The sequence below is a fragment of the Aedes albopictus genome, chromosome 2 (assembly GCF_035046485.1).
Source record: "Aedes albopictus strain Foshan chromosome 2, AalbF5, whole genome shotgun sequence".
Lineage (NCBI taxonomy): Eukaryota > Metazoa > Arthropoda > Insecta > Diptera > Culicidae > Aedes > Aedes albopictus.
In genome coordinates, this window is record NC_085137.1 from 297,955,641 (window position 1) to 297,976,003 (window position 20,363).

Consider the following 20,363-nt stretch of genomic DNA (forward strand, 5'->3'; position numbering starts at 1 on the left):
TAGCAATCAAATCAGTCACCTTGATTCGTATCGGGAGGGCTGTCATATTCCCATATAATTTTTAGCAGCGCAACTGTTCCGCTACTATATTTGGTCACCCACCCATAGCGCTACTATTTTGCGAGCGCATCCAGCAGCGACCGGTAAAGTTTGCTGCAATGATGAAGGGCTGCCAAACGGGGTATAGAAGCGCACCGTTAAAGGTGCTCTTAGTTGTAGACGATCTTCTAAGAAGCTTAAAGGAAAAAGGTTTCGAAGTTGTGGGCTTTGCCGACGATATAGTCATGATAGTGAGAGGAAAGTATGACGAAACTGTTTCGGAGAGAATGCAAAGGTCCCTAAACTATACACATTCATGGTGTATTAACCCTCTGATACCCAAATTTTTGATTTTGATCTAAATATCATTTTTCGTCATCTAAAATCGATTTAAACATGTTTTGGAAGATGATTCTTTTTAATTCTCGATTTCGTGAATTTCAGTTTTTGATTTTTCTAATTTTTATTTTTGAACATCCCCACACTTTTATATTTTTCCTGGGAGCCAATTTGGGGAACGGATTTTTTGAGATGAAAACATTTTGAGATTTTATGATTATTGTTGAAATATTATTATTTTAAATTTTTTTCGCTGAAAATTTTATTTTCCGTGTAATTTTAAGGAAAATAATTTTAGAGTGTATTCGATTCCCTTAAACTATTAAACAAGGATAGAATGATTTGGGGGCTGTCCATTTATTACGTAAGGGGATTTTTGCGATTTTTAGACACCCCCTCCCCCCCTTGTAAGATTTTTTTTGTATGAGAACCCAAATATTTTTGTATGGCGTGTAAGATTTCTCGAACCCCCTCCCCCCATAAACCCTTACGTAATTAATGAACAGCCCCTTGGGAAAAATTTAAAATATGTTAATTGTAGCGATTCAATACAGAATAAACAATGACTTCTAAAAGGTGATTAAAACATAAATTTTTCAATGATTTAAAAAAAATGTAAATACGCTTTAAAATACACCAAAAACCATTTTGAGATATACAGAACAGTCCTAAATATCAGCCAAAAATATAAAAACTTTGATTTTCCACGAAACAAAAATTACAAAAATGCTCAAACTATACCCCGTCTAAAGGCGGGGTTGGGTATTAGAGGGTTAAGGAGGGCCTTAGCATCAACCCGTCAAAAGTCGTAATTGTCCCTTTCACTAGGAGAAGGAAGATCAACCTAAAAGCTTTTCGGCTTGAAGGGATACAAATTTATCCTAGTGATCTAGTCAAATACGTAGGTTTGATACTGGATGCTAAACTGAACTGGAATGCTCAAATTGAGTCCGTGATCGGCAAGGCAACAAGTGCGTTCTGGTTATGCTCCAAAACTATTGGCAGGAAGTGGGGCTTGAAACCAAAAATGATAATGTGGATTTATGCTGCCATAATCCGCCCAACAGTGTAGTATGCTTCGTTTGTCTGGGGACCAAAAACAAAAGAGGCTATCACGTAATAAAAGCTTGCGAAAATTCAACGTCTTACGTTCATTGCCGTTACAGGAGCGATGCGCAAAAGCTTTAGATGCGATTCTCAATCTGCTACCTTTGCACGAGTATGTGCAATTATAAGCAGAAAAGGAATTGCTGAGACTTGAACGAGTTGAAAAGTTTATGCCAGGTGCTCTTGTAGGTCACCTGAGCATTTCACAATACTTCCAAAATAGGCCAGTATTAAAAATGATTAAAGACTGGATGAAACCTGTGGAGAATCATGATGTTCCTTACAAGTTGCACGAAACAACTCGTGCAGATTGAGAAGTCGGAGGTCTCACTGTTCGTCAAGGATCAATCAAATTCTATAGAGATGGCTCAAAATTTGGAATAAAAACGGGAGCAGGAATCTACGGCCCTGGAATACAAATTTCAGTGGCGATGGGACACTATCCTACGATGTTTCATGCAGAGATTCTTGCTTTTTTGAAATGCGCAAATATCTGCCTTGATAGAAAATACAGATATGCAAATATTTGTATTTTCTCAGATAGTCAAGCTGCACTAAAAGCATTGTGCGCTTACAAATGCTCTTCAAAGCTTGTCTGGGAATGCATTTTTTCACTACGCAGGCTGTGCCAAGGGAACTCAGTAAACTTATACTGGGTTCCAGGTCACTGAGGCATTGAAGGGAATAAAATGGCAGACGAGCTTGCTTAAAGTGATTCCAATTTACAGTTTGCTGGCCCAGAACCATTCTGTGATATATCAAACTGTACAATTAAAATGGACCTGAAACTCTGGGCTGAGCAGAGGGTGATATCCAATTGGATGGATGTCAAAAATTGCAATCAGTCAATAGTAGTTTACGCAACAAGGTGCAGAATGAGGATTTTTACAGCACGAGTTGTACATTTATCCAACGAGGCTTGCCGAGTTGGATAATTACGACTAGTGCTGTAAAAATCAAGTTCTGCACCGAGCTGCGTACAACGTTTTTTGCAATTTCATAAATTACTGCTTTAGGATAGTTTTTAACAAAACTTTTCCATCAAACTGCACACTGATGTTCATAGCCTTGTTTAGGAAAATCTGACCGTAGCAGGTTATGCTGTATAGTTGTCAGAATTTTTCAAAACTGCGTCCAGAAAGAAACAAGATCTTGATCAAAGCTGAAAACAGTGCTGTAATGGTTCATTACGCAACGCAAATCAGTGCTGTAATGAACCATTACAGCACTGTTTACTTGGTGTGGGAAAGTAGGCCTTTTCCTGTCAGATTTGAGTGAGGTAAAACAGCCTATTATGATGAGAAATTGCAAAAAAACTATTTATAACATCAAATGCTCATAAAACCAAAAAGCTCTTAGAGCTCAATAAGAGAGCTCATGTACATACACTGGCCTAGTAACTGGACACTGCCCGAGCAGGTATCACTTGAAAAATATTGGCCAGGTTCAGAGTGATATCTGTCGTTTCTGTAATATGGAACGTGAAACCTCGGAACATCTGCTTTGCAGTTGTGTTGCTTTATACATGCGCAGGCAAAGATTTCTAAATAGTGGTTGCTTGCAACGCAGTGAGATCTGGTCTGCAGAACCTGGGAAGGTCTTGGGGTATATTAATTCCATTGCACCTGACTGGGAGACGACGCGTCGTGGCAGAAGCTGATTACTTGACACATGGTAATTAGCTGGCTAGATGCGAATATCAAAACGGGACATGCCACAAGAGTTCAGCTTATTGGACGCAGTGGCTTAATTTCCCCAAAAGGGGGGGGGGGGGTAAATCATCCTCTCCATCAAGCTCCGTAAACAAGACAATATCGCGATTGTCGGAACATATTATGATTCGTCATGAGTTTCTGGATAGTTATCACCTTCACTCTGGGTTCTGGATAGTTATCACCTTCACTCGATTCACTCGCTTCGCGGGAACGGAATTACAACTTATTTTGCGGAACGCAAACTTATTTTGCGTAGGTACTTGAGAATCAACCGATGAGAGCTTTCTCGATCATTGTTAACCGTCAGCGATTAACACATTCTTAACCTACATTTCAAATAGTTTTCGTTTAAGCCTCGCGTAATAAACTTTTAACAAAGATACGCTTGTTGCCACTTTTATACACCTTGACAAAGTTCTTGAACTTGCGTTCAGGAGAAGCATACTGCTCATAATTTTCGACAGAACTGCGTTTCAGAAACCCTTAGATTTATGGCGATTTAGGGGGTGGGGAGGGGTGTATTTTCTACGATCCTGGCACTGGCCGGCGTTGTACCTGAAGCGCACTGTCGACGGTGAAATGCTGAGTAATTTCTGTCAACGGTTCCCTACATGAATCTGAAAGAATCTCATCAAAACATTTCGTACAAAAATGCGTAATCGCTGAAGCAAGTTCGTGACTCACTATTGCCTCAGGAAGGCTGTCAATAGATTTCTCTATGAGCTTTAAGACATTCCTTCCGAAATATCATCCGTTCGGAATTATTGCAATCATCGGTTGAGAAAAAATGATTATGAATCTCTGGTTTTTATAATTCTCGAAAGGTATATTACCCTACAGGTGATCAATTAGCCCGGTATATCTTAAACGCTTTGCCAACGTACTGTAATTCGTACCGATTTACCATATAGCCTGACGAATAGCAATAGCTATAAATTAGACAACAATAGGGTTTCATTGAACTAGCTCAAGGTCCCATTATCTTAGATTATCTCGATGCATTTATTTCTGATCTGACCACAGAGCAATAGACTTTTAGCATATCGTTGGTTTGTTGGTAACAGCATACCCGCATTTAGTTATCAAATGTTATAAGACACAACATGAACTGAACAATAATTTAATAATCCTCTCCGAATTGATATAATGCAACACGTAATTGCTATATCAGTTACTTTAAGGGTTTTCATATATCTCGTAGATTAAGTAACGATTGTATAAATGTTTCTATATTTTATTTAGTTTTTTTATACTGCTCTAGTGATGCATTGTACGTATTTTCCGATTAGCCCAAATCTATTTATATAACGAGTTTTAAAATTGCTATTACGTCAATCCCAGTTCATCTAACCAAACATTACAATTAGATATCGCTAGCAGAAGTTACCCCAATAATTTAGTACTGTCTACAATTTTCACATATATTTCCATTTATACAACAAAAAAAAAAACAATACCAATAAGAATATGGCGTTTCATGATCGATCATAAATGATATGATAAACTACAAAATCTACGAAACGAAAAACGAGTGAACTGTGCACAAAGAATGGATTTTCTATTTTTATATTGCTTGTAAGCGGATTGCGTCATTTCCGCTACTGGGTTTTTGTAGGAGAGATAAAAAAAAGATGAGGCGTAATAGATCCTACGAATGGTCCGAAGTATATATACTCAAAGAGCATGGTTTAAAAGAGTGTTAACGCAATGTAAGTATTGCCCAGTGTTTTGTACCAACCCACTAATCAATTTAAGACAACATTAAGCTGTATCAAAAAGAAAACAAGAAACATTTAACATTAAGCCTGCTGAAAGTTGAGCATAACGTGTGCGAAAGCTCCGACCGCTAGCCGGAGATGTAAATCCAAAGAGAGACCATTCTTTAAAATTAAGTGAATATGACAAAACCGGAAAATGAAGTGATGTATAATATTATCAGAGGTGTTCTACAGAAATAGAATATAAATGTGTTTGTCCCCAAAGTGAATATTTGTGTTTTGCAGGATTGCGCGTAGTGTCATATTACAGCCAGTTAGAGTCCTTAAAATGATTTGGGCCCTTGGTCCAATTAATGGTATTGTCTGGTTAGGTGGGTACTTGGGTCTTATTTTTTTTATTTTTTTTTCTGTTCGGAACATAAACCACTGCGACCAAAATTTGATCTATTGTGGTATATCCCGTGCCCTTTGTATAGTGCATGTCGTATTACTTTATCGCCATTGAGAAGTTATAAAGTATTCGGTTTTGTTACAGTAGTCATTTTCAACTTAATCGCAAGGAAGGATTCTGATTGATAGGTTTCGCTTTGAACACGCTTTTTCAGTCAAAATCGGATTCCGATATTGACCATGCATCGGAACCCTAGTACTTACTGTTTCAAACTAGTGAACACCGAATAAAAGATTAGGAATACTAATCCATTTGTTCTTGTTTCAAGATCTATCTCGGCCACACCTAAACCGAGACCTATCACTTTCAACAAGGTGTGAAATGTGATAAGGACCAAAGTGTTTTCCTTTGATTACTAAGTTATGCTATTCCACTAGTTGGAAGCAGTTGGGACTAGGGTTCGGTGTGGTAGATCTTTCTCCGCAACGCAACCCAACGGGCTCCGTTAAAGATTGAGCATATTTTAAACCCCCTCAACCATTCATCCCTCAGCACGGGTCGCCTGACACCTTGAATTGGGGTTACCTGTTCGGTGGATTTTTACCACTGGAACAGGTGGTCCGTAGTGCTATTCTAAGCTGGCAGCTACACTTGGGCCTTTGTTTTTTATATAATGAGGAAATCTGCTGATTAGATACACAAGAGGTGGGTCTTCGAGTTATGTACCCGGGCAGAAAATAATTACAAAACAATTGCAAGTTTTACCATTCAAAAAGAATTACTGAATGGTAAAATGTATCATTGGTTTGTTTGAAATAAGTGACAAAAGGGCAAAAATAATAACTGACATTGTTCGATAAAATAACTAAAGATTGTCCAATTTTGACATTACAATGGTAAACCAAGAACAAAAAAATTAAGATTGAGAATTGCAAAATATACCATTATTAAGTTATTGAAAATAGAACAATATCATCCCTTGTCATCCAAAAGAAGGGTATATTAAGTTGTTTATTCCAATAACAAAATATAAACTTATAAGTTTTTTGGATGGAAAGTAATTGCAATAAATATCAAAATTTACCATTAGAATGTTGTTATTGATAAGAGCCAAAACTGCGAGTTCATCAAACTCGCAAAAGGTCAACAATATCTCACCGGTGAACCGAATTGAATGAAATTTTAAACGTACACTAATAATATACAAATGCTTCACAAACTATTAAAACATAGATACTTTTTGAACGTTAAAAAAATTATCATGGATAGACACTTTTTGGATTTTTATCGAAAAAATGTAATTTTTTTACATCAATGTCAATAAATTTTAGTGTTGATGTCCAAAGATTTTCCACTTCTGTTCTCAAATTATCTTTAATCAGATATGTGTATTAGAGCCAATTTAGCTTAAAGGAAGAACACATTTAGTAATTTTTGTGTGGTATTGTAAATTTGACTAATTTTCCTCTATATGGGTAAAAATTTCAACCCGGTAACTTAATTTGTCGTGAAAAAATAATACATTTTTTAACGTTGTATTAAGTATCAATACATTGTTGATAAACGTTGAAAAATTCATACAATTCGGTTGTCTGGTTTCCGAAATATGACAGCTCAAAAATGAGTTGTCTTAAAAATAGTGTTTTACCCGAACGGTTCTAACTTCGTAAAAAACTATTCAATCGAGCCCAAATTTGTATCAATGATGCACATATAACAGATTGATAAACAGTCAAAATTTGAGATTTTTTAATGCACTCTATGGAAAGTTACTACATGTTGATATTTTTTATGGGAGAAAAAAAGTTGCCTATCCCAAACATTTTGGCCACCCCCTGTATGTCGATCTTGGTGCCACCATTTGGTTACCAAGACATTGAAAGCTTTCAGCATTCTCCACTACTTGCCAAGCTTCTGTAAAACTGGAGCTGTTGACCCTGTTTACATCTAACGATTTGGTATTGTTCACGTTGATAGTAAAACTTGCCGCCGAGGAGCGATCGGCTCTTTGAATTTCATGCTACGAATGGCTGTTTCTATCTGTTGCATTGATGGAGCTTCGGTGTTGACACGGGTAATGCCTTGGCGGATCATGTTGAAGTGTTGATGACGTGGCTGACATTTGAAGAAGGTTTCTAAAGTGCTCGAACCACAGCATCAACTGGTAAGCCGGCTTGGCCAAAACTTGTCCAGACGTGTCTTTCACGGGCATCGTAGCATTCATCTTGGTCCCACTAATGCGACGTGAAACATCATAGAGGAGACGGATGACACAGGTGTTTGCGGTTTTTTCGCCTTCGTCGGCTAGGGAGTTCGCCCACGCTACATGAACGTTTCACTTCCTTCTGGAGAGCCGAATAGCGCTGACGGGCTACGGCTGTGGCTCCTCATGTTTGCACTCCCTCTATCGCGGCTTCGGTGTTCCTTCGCTTCTCTATCATCCTCCAGGTATCATTTGTGACCCACTGCTTTCTCCAGGTACGTAGCTCACCCAAATTATTCTCGAAGGTGGCTATGAAAGCGTTCTTGATGGCGCTCAATTGATCTTTTACGCTCCCATCATCCGGAATATCCGCATTACAGTTCTCCAGCTTTTCAACAACGAACCTTTTTAACGCAGCGTCTTCCATTCGGCGTGTGTTGAACCGTCGCCCGACTTTCTCCTCCTGCAATGCGCAGCCGGATCTCGCCGATTCGGAGATGATGATCGGTCGCAATATCGGCGCTACGTTTGTTCCGCACATCAAGAAGGTTCCGTCTCCATTTTCGGAGGATGCAGATGTGAACAATTTAATTTACCGTGACGCCATAACGGGAAACCCATATCACTGTGTGCATTGGTCGATGAGGAAAGAGCGATCCCCCAATCACTATATGTAAATGTTGCCACAAAACTCTGCAAATAGTTGCGTTCTCGCTCAGTATTCCGAGACCATGGCGTCCCATGACATGCTCATAGTCCGAGTTGTCGGGACCAACCTTCGTGTTCAAGTCGTCCATTGAGGACCTTGGTATCACCTTTCGGAATCTTGTCCACGACAGCGTTCAGTTGGCTGTAAATGTTCTCTTTGTCTTGCCTCGGTTGTGCGTAGCATTGGATCATGGTAAGGTTTCGAATCCGCGTTCTGAATCAGGCTACAATTATCCTCTCATTAATAGGTTCCCACTTCATGAGCGCAGCGTGGGCGTGAGCGCTGAGCCGGAAACCAACTCCACGGTGGTGAGGAGAGTGACCCGGCGCCAATTTGTGTTCTCCAAAGTTCGGCCAATGGACTTCGCTCAGTCCTAGGATTTCAAGCTTCATACGGCATGCCTCATTGGCTAGATGTACCAGTTTACCCTACTGGACTAGGGTTAATTATTAATACATTCTAAGCTCCAATTCTTGTCCGTTGTTTCGCGCTATAAGTCTTCTTCTTCTTTATGGCTCTACGTCCCCGCTGAGATTTGGCCTTCCTTGCTTCAACTTAGTGTTCTTTGAGAGCACTCGCACAGTTATTAATTGAAGGGCTTTCTTTGTCTGCTATTGCATGAATTTGTATATTGTGAGGCAAGTACAATGATACACTATGCCCAGGGAAGTCGAGAAAAGTTCCCGTCCAGAACTGTAACTGTAACTGTAGACCTCGCTATAAGTCGTTGCCGTTGAAATAATTCCTAATCTTTCATTTTCGGTTTCTATAACGGTTTTTTGGGTTTCGGGAACAGTAGGTTTTTGGCCTAAGCACCTGTCGAAATTTCCGCTTCCTGGTGCTGGATATCGCCAAGCAGTTTGCAGTCGAAGTGTGTTGCAGCCCCAGTGAGGAAACTCTCAAAACCTCACTGGTGGCTTTTGCACTTCTGCTGCTGCTGGCGCTCCATACTGCTGCTAACCGGGTCTCCGCTGCTGCAACCAACTTCGATGCTGTGTCGTTTATGACATCCGTTTTCAGAATGAGCTTGGTACGGCAAACACTCTGCTTTTATATCCTATGTGCGCACGTTGCGACCAATCCGAAAGGCTGAATGGAGGGGAAATAGATTCTCCTTAAGTTGAAAGAAAATTTGTACGCACGATGCGGCCAATCAGAAAAGCTGAATCGAGGGGAAATAGATTCTCCTTAGATTGAAGTTCACATTTTAGTTTTGGAAGGAGTCGACTTTTTCTCAGTGTTTCTCAAATCGTTATTATATATTTCTTACATTACAATCCGATTCATTGAATACAAATTTTTTTTTTGTTACATCTATATTACCTATATTCTACAGCACCCCTATCCATCGCGGTAAGGCTGCAACCTTAGGAATAGCTCCCGGTGGAAGAGCATTTCATACTCAGCTGTTGGATGCCAGAACAGATGCTGTTTGAGCCGCATCTCCGCATGCGGCAAGCATGCAGTCACGCATTGTGTGAAAACGCGGGCACACGTACAAAATGTTTTCCACCGTTTGCTGTAAACCAGCACAAACCGGTCATTCAAGAGAACCCGCATGACCGAAACGATGTAGATACTTTTAGAAGCAGTCATGACCTAAAAGGATCTGGGTCAGGTGAAATGTTACTTCCCCATGGTGCCTGTTAACGCAATTATATACCCTCGGGATCAACCTGTAGGTCCATTTACCTTTGGCGGAACTGTCCCACGCGCGCTGCCATTTGTCCACAGAGGCTAATCTGACAATCCTGCGTATGCCTATTGTGTCGCGCATACTGAAGCACCCCATGTGCTCTCCGATAAGGATACCGATAGGCATATAAGTGTAGAATTAGCTATAAGTTAAAATACACATTAATAAAAACAAAAAAAAACCGATAGGCACCACATCAGTTATGACGTAGAGCGCATCGTGTGACACGGTATGGCATTAGCCTATAAGTACTTTCCAGCTTACCACGGTAGCTTTTGGTACTTAGTGCCGTGCATAAATCCGGGCCTCCATACCTTAGTAGTCCATGGCAGCAGGGACGGATGTCCTGGGGCCTGACGCAAACCCCTACCCCCCCCCCCCCTCCCGCTTGCGAGTCAGCAGCGTAGTTGCCGGCTAAGAATAGGACTACACAGTTATTACATGACGTACTATTTTTCAGCATGCTTTCATTTTGTACTCATGTAAAATTCATTTCTTGCGTGAAGTTTACAACTGCTTGTAAGATGCCACAATGCTCTTGATTTTTAGGGTTTTTCGGAATGAAAATGGCAAAGAATTATTTCACAAACAAAGATTTTATTCAACTGCCAACATTATAGGGTTTGGTACAAATTAGAACATCGTAAAACACACGGCTTTCGGAGTCGGATTGCTCGCCATTGCTGCCGATACCTCGCTAGCCGTAGCCGCTAGCGGCCGCTAGCTGCTTCCGTAAGCCCTCCAGCCCTAAAGGGTTGAGCTTTCCATCACATTTTGAAAACTTCTTATGGTTTATCATTCTAGAGAACATAAAACGCCTGAATCCCCATTGTCATGCATTACCATCACATTGACCGCAATCAAATCAACCTGATTTCGCATCCGGAAAAACTTCCACAGTTGGTTCGGCAATCTGTCGCTGTTGCTGAAAATACCTCCGCTCTGGTTTCTGTATATTTTCTCCTGTTTACCTGGTAATCAGTATTAAGCATTAGTAATTTAATCTAAATATCACGAGTAACGCAAAAACTTAAGGTACACCGGGGCAAGTTGAAACGGGTGGGGCAAGATGAAACACGAAGTTTTGAATCAGATTTCAATACAATTTGGTAATTTATCCTTCGTTAAAAGATTGTTTGAATCAAACCTATCAAACTATTTATCATCATTAGAAAACGTCATGTTAACCCGCTGTTTCATCTTGCCCCACCCGTTTCAACTTGCCCCGGTGTACCTTACTTGAAGGACTTGGATCGTAGAAATTGCACTTTTCAGTAGCTGCCTGAGCCGAGACCGGCTTGTTTACTACGACGCCATATTGATTTGCTCTGCAACCGGTTTTACACGTGAGTCATGTAAACTTCTAGGTTGAATGATGTATTTTTTTTTTGTTTAACAGATAAATGTGGGCAAACTAATGCTTTTCTAATTTCAAACTGCAAATTTGATAAACAAGATCGATTGCTGATCGTTTACATGACATATGGTCGAAACTTAGATTATGAAGGAGTTTACATGGCCAAGGATTACATTGGTTTTTAACTTACGTTACGAGTAATATTCATATTTTCTTGCTGTGTACTAACCCCAATTCAAGGTGTCAAGCGACCCGTGCCGAGGAATGAGTGATCGAGGGGGTGAAAAAGATGCTCGATCTTTAACGGAGCCTGTGGAGTACCTGGGCACCCCCTACAGTAAGCTGTCCCTTACCGCGTTAATACAGAGCTCTGGCGTGGTGGACATTCTTTCTCGTGCAACTCGTGGGAATACATTATGAACAAAAATTCTAAAAATATCAACATAGGTGGAAGTAGTGGTGCGATCAACCCCTTCGCAAGAAGCGGGTTGATGAGGTCTCCGACAAGGAGAAGTGAGGAGTCAGGTGCTGGAAGCTGCTTACGTAGCTCAAGCGTGGGAGCTCCTGTCCACTCCACGGCAAGCCAGCCGGCGGAGGTCATGGACGGAGCGTGGTTGCTGAGGGCCATCAGCCAAGAAGTAGGAAAAGGACGGCCCGCATTAGAGGTTGCTGAGCACCAGCTTGGCAAAATCATCGACTTTGCGACAACTAAGTCGAATATAAGCAAGGACCTGAAAACGGCCTTGCTTAGACTTAGAGTGTCTGTCGATGAGGCCAAGCAGGAGCACGCGGTCGCGTTGCTGGCTGCTGCAGCGGCGGAACCCGCAAAGGAGAAGGCGTCGAAGTTTACACAAACGGAGGCCTTCTCCTTTGCAGGTAGTGCGAAGAGTGTGGAAGCGAATGCTCGTGACAAACGTGACAAGCATTCGCAGAAGAGGGCGAGGCAGCCGTCAGGTGAGGAGCTGTCTGGCGGCGCCCGCAAGGCCAGGCGTATAATAACCCCGAAAGCCGGTGGTAATGCCGGAAAAACGGACCCCAGCCAGGGTTCCCGGAAAGCTGGGAAGGGTGGGCCTGAAAAGGCTGGCCCGTCCCGGAACGATGGGAACAAGGGGTTGCGACCATTGGTGGGCCCTCAGCAGCCACAGAGCAGGGCGATCCAAGGAGAGGACCCTCCTTGGACAAAGGTAGAGCGGAAGAGGAAGAAGAAGGTGAATCAACAGGTAGAAGTGCAGGACGCCAAGCCAAGGCGTAGGAGGGCAGGTGCCAGGCGCGAGAAAGGCGACGCTATCGTCATCAAGACAGAACAGTCTAAGTACTCGGACGTCTTGAAGACGATGCGAAGCGACGCTAAGCTTGAGGGTCTTGGAGCCGACATGCGCAGTACAGGTATTCTTCGATATAACGTACCCTCGATATAGCGAATTCGATTGCTTCGATATAACGTACAACATTGAAAATTTTAATTTTTCCCAGGAATAACCCCCAGATAAGCTACGAAACCACTCAAATCAATGTTTTCTTGCAGTATTAACCTTGTATCCGCAAACTGTGTAGGCGATGCGGCGCTGAAGGTCATAAGGCCCAAAGCTGCACGAGTCCGCCCATATGCATAAACCTCGAAAAACAGACATCCGATGGGTGGTCCAGGGTGCCCGGCCTTTAAGAAAGCCGCAGTGAACAACAAATCACAGTGCAGGTAACGCAGCTGAACCTGAACCACAGTGATGCGGCTCAGCAACTGCTTTATCAGGCGGTTTCTGAGTGGGAGACGGATATCGCCATCATTTCGGACCCATACCGAGTACCCGCCGGCAACGGCAACTGGGCCTCAGATGGGATCAGAAAAATGGCGGCGATATGGACGACGGGTAAATACCCCGTTCAGGAGTTGGTGTCTACTACCTATAAGGGCTTCGTGGTCGCCAAAGTAAACGGGGTCTTCTTCTGTAGCTGTTATGCGCCTCCGCGGTGGCCGCTCGAGCAGTTCACGCAAATGCTGGACCGCTTAACGACCGTGCTAACAGGGCGAAGGCCGGTGGTAATAGCGGGCGACTTTAATGCCTGGGCCGTGGAATGGGGAAGCCGTTTCACGAACCAGCGGGGTCAGATCCTGCTAGAAACACTGGCCATCTTAGATGTCGACTTGGCTAATGTCGGTACCAAGAGTACCTTTAGTCGAAACGGAGCGGACCTTTTGTAGTCCTGGCCTAACAAGTAGTTCGAACTGGAGAGTAGATGATGGCTACACTCACAGCGACCACCTGGCGGTTCGCTACAGTATCGACTACAATAACAGCAGACAGCGGATAGAAGAAGAGGCGGCTAGGCCAAGGCCAAGCCCTCGCAGGTGGAAGACATCATACTTCGACGAAGGGGTATTTAGGGAGGCGCTCCGCCGTGAGCGAAACTTAATCGGTTTAGACAACGACGAGCTGGTAGCGGTGCTCTCACGTGTGTGCGATGCGACCATACCTAGGCGAGTCCACCCTAGAAATGGGAGGCCACCGGCTTACTGGTGGACCGACGCGATTGCGGACCTGCGCCGCGCCTGCCTACGGGCTAGGCGGCGGATGCAGCGAGCACGATCAGAGGAAGAGCGAAACGAACGGCGCACAGTGATGCGGCTCCATACAAAAGGTGGCGAAAAGTCTTAACATGAATTATATACCTTCACAGCTTACCAAACTTTATTATTTATAAGAATTAATTATCAAGAAGACATTTTGACATCCCATGAGTCACATTGGCCACTTTTAGGACTATTCCGGAATCCTGGTTCCCCCGGGGAACAGGACAATTTTTGGATATTTTTAGAACCCATCCTGCGACACGCCATTTTTCATGATTTTAAAAAAATAGGTCCAGTAGAAGTCATTTCCGGACTTTTGGGCGAGATTGGCCACTTTCAGGACCGTTCCGGAATCCTGGTTCCCTTGGGGAAGAGGACAATATTTTGATGTTTTTAAAACCCATGTTGCGACACACCATTTTTCATGATTTTGCAAACACGTTCCATTAGAAGTCATTTCTGGAATTTTTAGCTAGATTGGCCACTTTCAAGACCATTCCGGAATCCTGGTTCCCTCGGGAAAGAGGACATTTTTTGGATGACTCCATCTTGCGACACACCATTCTTCATGAATTTTAAAAATATGTACATTAGTAGTCATTTCAGCACCTTTTCTAGGTGGCCATCTAGAAAACATGACTCTACTCAAAACTCAAACGAATGAACATGTGCAAGTATACGGAACCGTCCAAGATTATTTTTTTTAATCACGGCTTTATAAAACAATTGTGAATATTTGTGTTATATTGAGCAAAAACTAAGCTTGATTATTAAAAATTATTGAAATATGAACCAGTTGGTGTGTTATAAATTAGTTCCTCAAATTGCTCAATATGTCATTACAACAATAACATTTAAATTAGTTATACATTTCGTTTGATCAGTTATTATGTTCAAACTTTTAATTTTTGACTTTTTGACTTATCCTAATAAAAAAACAGAAAAAATAAGAATACCATTCATTTGATATCCATGGGTGAATCAATTGCTAACGACGATGATAATTATAAAGAAGCTTGTTGTATATATGACAAAAATTTTAATGATAAAAGGTTGTAGGACAAAAGGTCGAATGGATAAAAGGTTAAATGGACAAAGGGTAGAAAAGGCAAAAGAAACTACATCGCAATTTAAAACAGCAACCATATTACTTGAAAGGTAATCCATAGGCTAAAGATAGAAGATTTGATTGGAATATTGCCAGGCTATGAATTAAAGAAGGATAAATCTCTGGGTATACCAACAAACAAAACGAAATCAGATATAGTAATAAAGTATAATGTGGAGGAAATGCTCATCTTTGAAAATATTGACAGACCAATTAAAATAATCTCTGGGATAATATAGCTTGACAGAATAACGAATTTTTCAAGATTGAAAATATAAGAAACAAATGTATTATTCGTAAGTACGCTAATTATTTTCTAGCATTACTAGAAACAATATTATTCAAAAGAATGTAGAATACTATTTAAAAAGGTATTAGTAATCACGCCAATAACTGTAAAAACAAGTTACTCGAGAGAACAGCCATCGTTCAAAAGAGGTATAAGTTCTTCAAAACACTTATACCAGGTAAACACCAACTATTATAATAAGCCCAGATTAGAGGTTCGATTACGATCAGAAAAAAATTCCGACTTCCTGGGTATAGTGTGGTATTATGTCTATTATGCAATATACAAACACAATACAATGGAAAGCAAAAGAAACCCTGCATTCAATAATTGTGGAAGCGCTAGAAAAGAACTCTAAGTTGAAGAGGTGCAGGTCAAGTTGCAGTGAGAATATAAAGCAGGAAAAAAGATGGTCGCATCGGCATTGTTTCTCTTCTTTTTGTTGTCAATTCAACATTCGTCCTTCTGTCCTTTCAACCTTCTGAACTATTTTTTTTTGTTTCGACCTTTTGTCCATTCGACCTTTTATCCATTCGACCTTTTGTCCATTCGACCTTTTGCCCATTTGACCTTTAGTCCATTCGTCCTTCTGTCTTTTCGATCCTAGTTATTATTCTAGTTATTTCATTTATTTCGACCTTTCGACCTTCGACCTTTTGATTTTTGACCTTTTGTCCTACAACCCCCTGAGAGCATATTTTACTAAATTTGTTATTCATTTGACCTTTTGTCCATTCGTCCATTTGTCAATTAGTCCATTGATTCGACCTTTTGTTCATTCGACCTTCTGTCCATTCGGCCTTTTGTCCATAGACTTTCGATCTTTTGTCTTTAGACGTTCTGTACTTCAACCTTTTCTCCTAAAGCCCATCCGTTCAGGCACAACCCGAAGAACATTCATAAAACATCACACGAAAGAGCTGTTACATGCCATGTTTTGACATTACTACATACATGTTTCTTGCCACAAGTTCCCCGGGGCACCACGAAACGTCCGAAAGTTTTCTAGCATAGCTTCTGCTATCGATGATCTGTCCAAGTTTCAACCAGCAGAATACCCTTAGTGTAAACATATTTTTTAACTTTACTTAAAACCAGGTTTCCTATAGAACCTAAATGCTTGAAGATGCGGTAAGAGTTATGGTCAACATGATATGCTTGTAGTCGATTCCCGGTGATCATTGTACCACAAATATATTTTTTACTTCAACATCGAGTTTTTAACTAAATTTTCAATCGAATGATATATAAAATGATGTTGTTTGGTTAAAATGTCACTGGGCTGTAAGGGTTTGATTTTCCGCGTTTATATATGATCCTAGTGTATTATTTGTAAGTTTTTTGTTCAGCTCGTACGGTTTATACTTTATCGAAAATGTTGATGCCATTTTATGTTACCCCAGAATAATAAGTCTCCGTGCATAAATAAATAAGGTATGCCTGTTTTATATTCGAATTTGTGTCATATTGACCCTAGTATACTAATAGAGTTAACGACTGAACGCTGCCTTCATTCGAACTGCATGTACGGCTCCGTTAAACTCTAGGACGTGTGAGCTTGGACAGCTCAAGTGAATAACACAAAATTGCAATGAAATCGTTTTAGCATCGCCAATCTCAGCTACAAATGAAAAAAAGAACCCGTTTTAACAGATGCTTTTACCCTGACTACAATGATATGCATACCAAGTCTAGGCCCGAACGGTATTATTTTGTACTAAATATTGTATCATACTCTATGTTCAAAGGACTTAAAACATAGGTAGCGCAAGTTTGCGCAAGATGAACCATTGATTTTCTGAAAGACGACATGAAAATCTTCAAAATAAGCATAGCGTGAAATGTGTCCAACTGCGTCCTCATATTTGAAAACTTAGTTGATTTTTTTTTCGTTTCCCCATACATTTTACAAAGAAACTAAGAATGCAACACTTTTCAACACATACTTTGTAATGCTGCAAAAAAATCAATTTCGGTCCAATCTTATTAAAACTTTGGTAATAAGCTCTCGAAACATATAGAAATAGTACAAAAATAATACAGGACCTATATCTGAAAGTTGATTTTTTGACTTTTCGCCGCCCTCGCATCACTGTGCGGCGGGTGGTGTTCGCCGCTGCAAAAGCCGCGTTTAAGACCGAGATAAGAGCAAGCAAAAAGGCCTGCTTTGAGGGTCTCTGTCAGAGTGCCAATACAAACCCGTGGGGTGACGCCTACAGGATCGTTATGGCCAAGACGAGAGGTGTGATGGCTCCTACAGAGCAATCTCCAGATATGTTGGAGGGATCATTGGAGGACTTTTTCCGCGTCATGATCCTAATCCTTGGCCTCCTTTCGTAAGACAGCCGGGGACTGGGGCTGGCGATGAGGAGAGGGTCACCGATGTGGAACTTGTGGGGATAGCTAAGTCCCTTAGCGTAGGTAAGGCCCCAGGTCCGGACGGAGTTCCGAACCTGGCCTTAAAAGTAGTCATTGCAGAGGCTCCCGAGATGTTCAGGTCTGCTATGCAGAAATGCCTGGAAGAGGGAGTTTTCCCAGAAGCTTGGAAGAGGCAGAGCCTGGTACTATTTCTTTACTATTACTGGTACTATTGCCAAAGGCGGGGAAACCACCCGGAGACCCGTCGGCATATAGACCAATATGCTTGATCAGGGGTTCCCAACCTTTTTGAGGCGGCGACCCCCTTTAAGCATTCTCAAAACATCTGCGGCCCAATGAAAATTTTTAGAAAAAAAATATGAATTAAATGAACGACACCGAGTTTTTTTTTGGGTACAGTGATGTAGACAGGAACTTATTGTGGGAGGGATTTTCGACGATCAATGATACATTTTTTTTTATTCGACACTCTTATTTCGTAAATAATGATGTTATGTGCATTCAGTTTGATTTGAATTTGAAAATTTTCTTCTGAAAGCGTTTTATACTGAAAATTTGTTCCTCAAATTGTGGCTTTGGGGCGGCGATATACAAAATTGAAAATTGATATACTTTGCACAAAATAGAATAAAAATTTAACAATTTTTTTGGGAACATCGCGGCCCCCTGGACTGGCTTCACGGCCCCTCAGGGGGCCGCGGACCACCGGTTGGGAACCCGTGTGCTTGATTGACACGGCGGGGAAGGTGCTCGAAAAGATCATCCTCAATAGAATGTTGCGGTTCACCGAGGGCGAAAATGGTCTTTCGAGTAACCAGTACGGCTTCCGGAAGGGGAGGTCTACCGTAGACGCTATCTTGTCGGTTACAAAAACCGCCGAGAAAGCACTCGAGCCTAAGAGGAGGGGAATCCGCTTTTGCGCGGTAGTGACTCTGGATGTAAGGAATGCGTTTAATAGCGGCAGCTGGTCTGCTATTGCCGATGCGCTCTTGCGTCTGGGGATACCGGAGTACTTGTACAAGATTCTCGGAAGTTACTTTCAGAATCGTGTACTAGTCTACGACACGGAGGTGGGTCGGAAGTGCTTTCACATAACCTCAGGAGTCTCGCAAGGTTCCATCCTGGGTCCGGTGTTATGGAATGTCATGTACGACGAGGTGTTGAGGTTAGAGTATCCAGTGGGAGTGGTGATTGTCGGATTTGCCGACGACATTACGCTCGAAGTCTACGGTGAAACAATCGAGGAGGTGAAGTTGACTACCGATCGAAGTTGTGGAGGCGTGGATGCGGTCCAGGAAACTGGAGCTGGCTCACGACAAGACTGAGGTGACGGTTGTTAACATCCGGAAGTCGGAGCAGCAGACGGAGATCAGTGTAGGTAAGTGCACTATCCTGTCAAAGCGCTCCGTCAAACACTTGGGCGTGATGATCGACGATAAGCTTACCTTAGGTTGATTATGCCTGTAAAAGAGCCTCCACAGCTACTGCGGCATTGTCCCGGATGATGTCCAATAGCTCTGCGGTGTACGTCAGTAAGCGCAAGCTTCTGGCTAGTGTTGCTACGTCCATATTTAGGTATGGCGGCCCGGCGTGGGGCACCGCGCCGCAGTACTGAATGCTACCGACGGAAGCTGGAAAGTACTTACAGGCTTATGTGCCTGCGGGTTGCGAGCGCGTACCGTACCGTGTCACACGACGCTCTCTGCGTCATTACTGGTATGGTGCCTATCAGCATTCTTATCAGTGAGGACATGGAGTGCTTCGAAATGCGCAGCACAAGAGGCATACGCAGGACTGCCAGGATGGCCTCTATGGTCAAATGACAGCGCGCGTGGGACAGTTCCACCAAAGGAAGGTGGACCCATAGTTTGATACCGAGGGTAGATAGTTGGATTAATAGGCGCCATGGGGAAGTTACATTCCACCTGACACAGGTCCTTACAGGTCATGGTTGCTTCCGACAGTATCTACACCGTTTCGGGTATGCGAATTCTCCTGAATGCCCAGTGTGCAATGGTTTAGAGGAAACGGCGGAACACGTTTTGTTCGTGTGAATGTAGCTATCGTCTACTCTCCAGCTCGAACTACTTGTTAGGCCAGGACTACAAAAGGTCACATCAATAATTGACTCCGCTCCGTTTCGACTATAGGTACCCTTGGTACCGACATCAGCCAAGTCGACATCTAAGATGGCCAGTGTCTCTAGCAGGATTTAACCCCGCTGGTTCATGAAACGGCTTCCCCATTCCACGGTCCAGGCATTAGTGTCATCCGCTATTACCACCGGCCTTCGCCCTGTTAGCACGGTCGTTATCAAGGATGGAAATCTAGTGATCATGATAGGATCCCAAATGTGTCGCGGTTGGAAGGCATCGCGCGATCATAGCAACAACGATAGAATTTTGTCGTCAAGCATTCATAACAACCCATGCTCCCTGAATAATGAATCGCTCGGCATGTGCGGCCGCGATGCGATCGTTATCATGAAGTCGAAATGATAAATTTCGATTTTCGATCACTTTTTGTGCATGCTTATTGCTGAAGCTTCGCGATCTGCATATGAATGTAATATCCCAGATCATGAATTTTGATTCCGGGTGCAAAAGTGGACATAATCGTGATGAATAAAGTTTATCGTGACTTGTAACATGATCCGATAACGATGGATCCCGTGATAAAGCGTGCATCAGATGTTTGATTGCTCTGTGATACGAGCACAGCGCTAGGGTGTCGCATCATGCTAC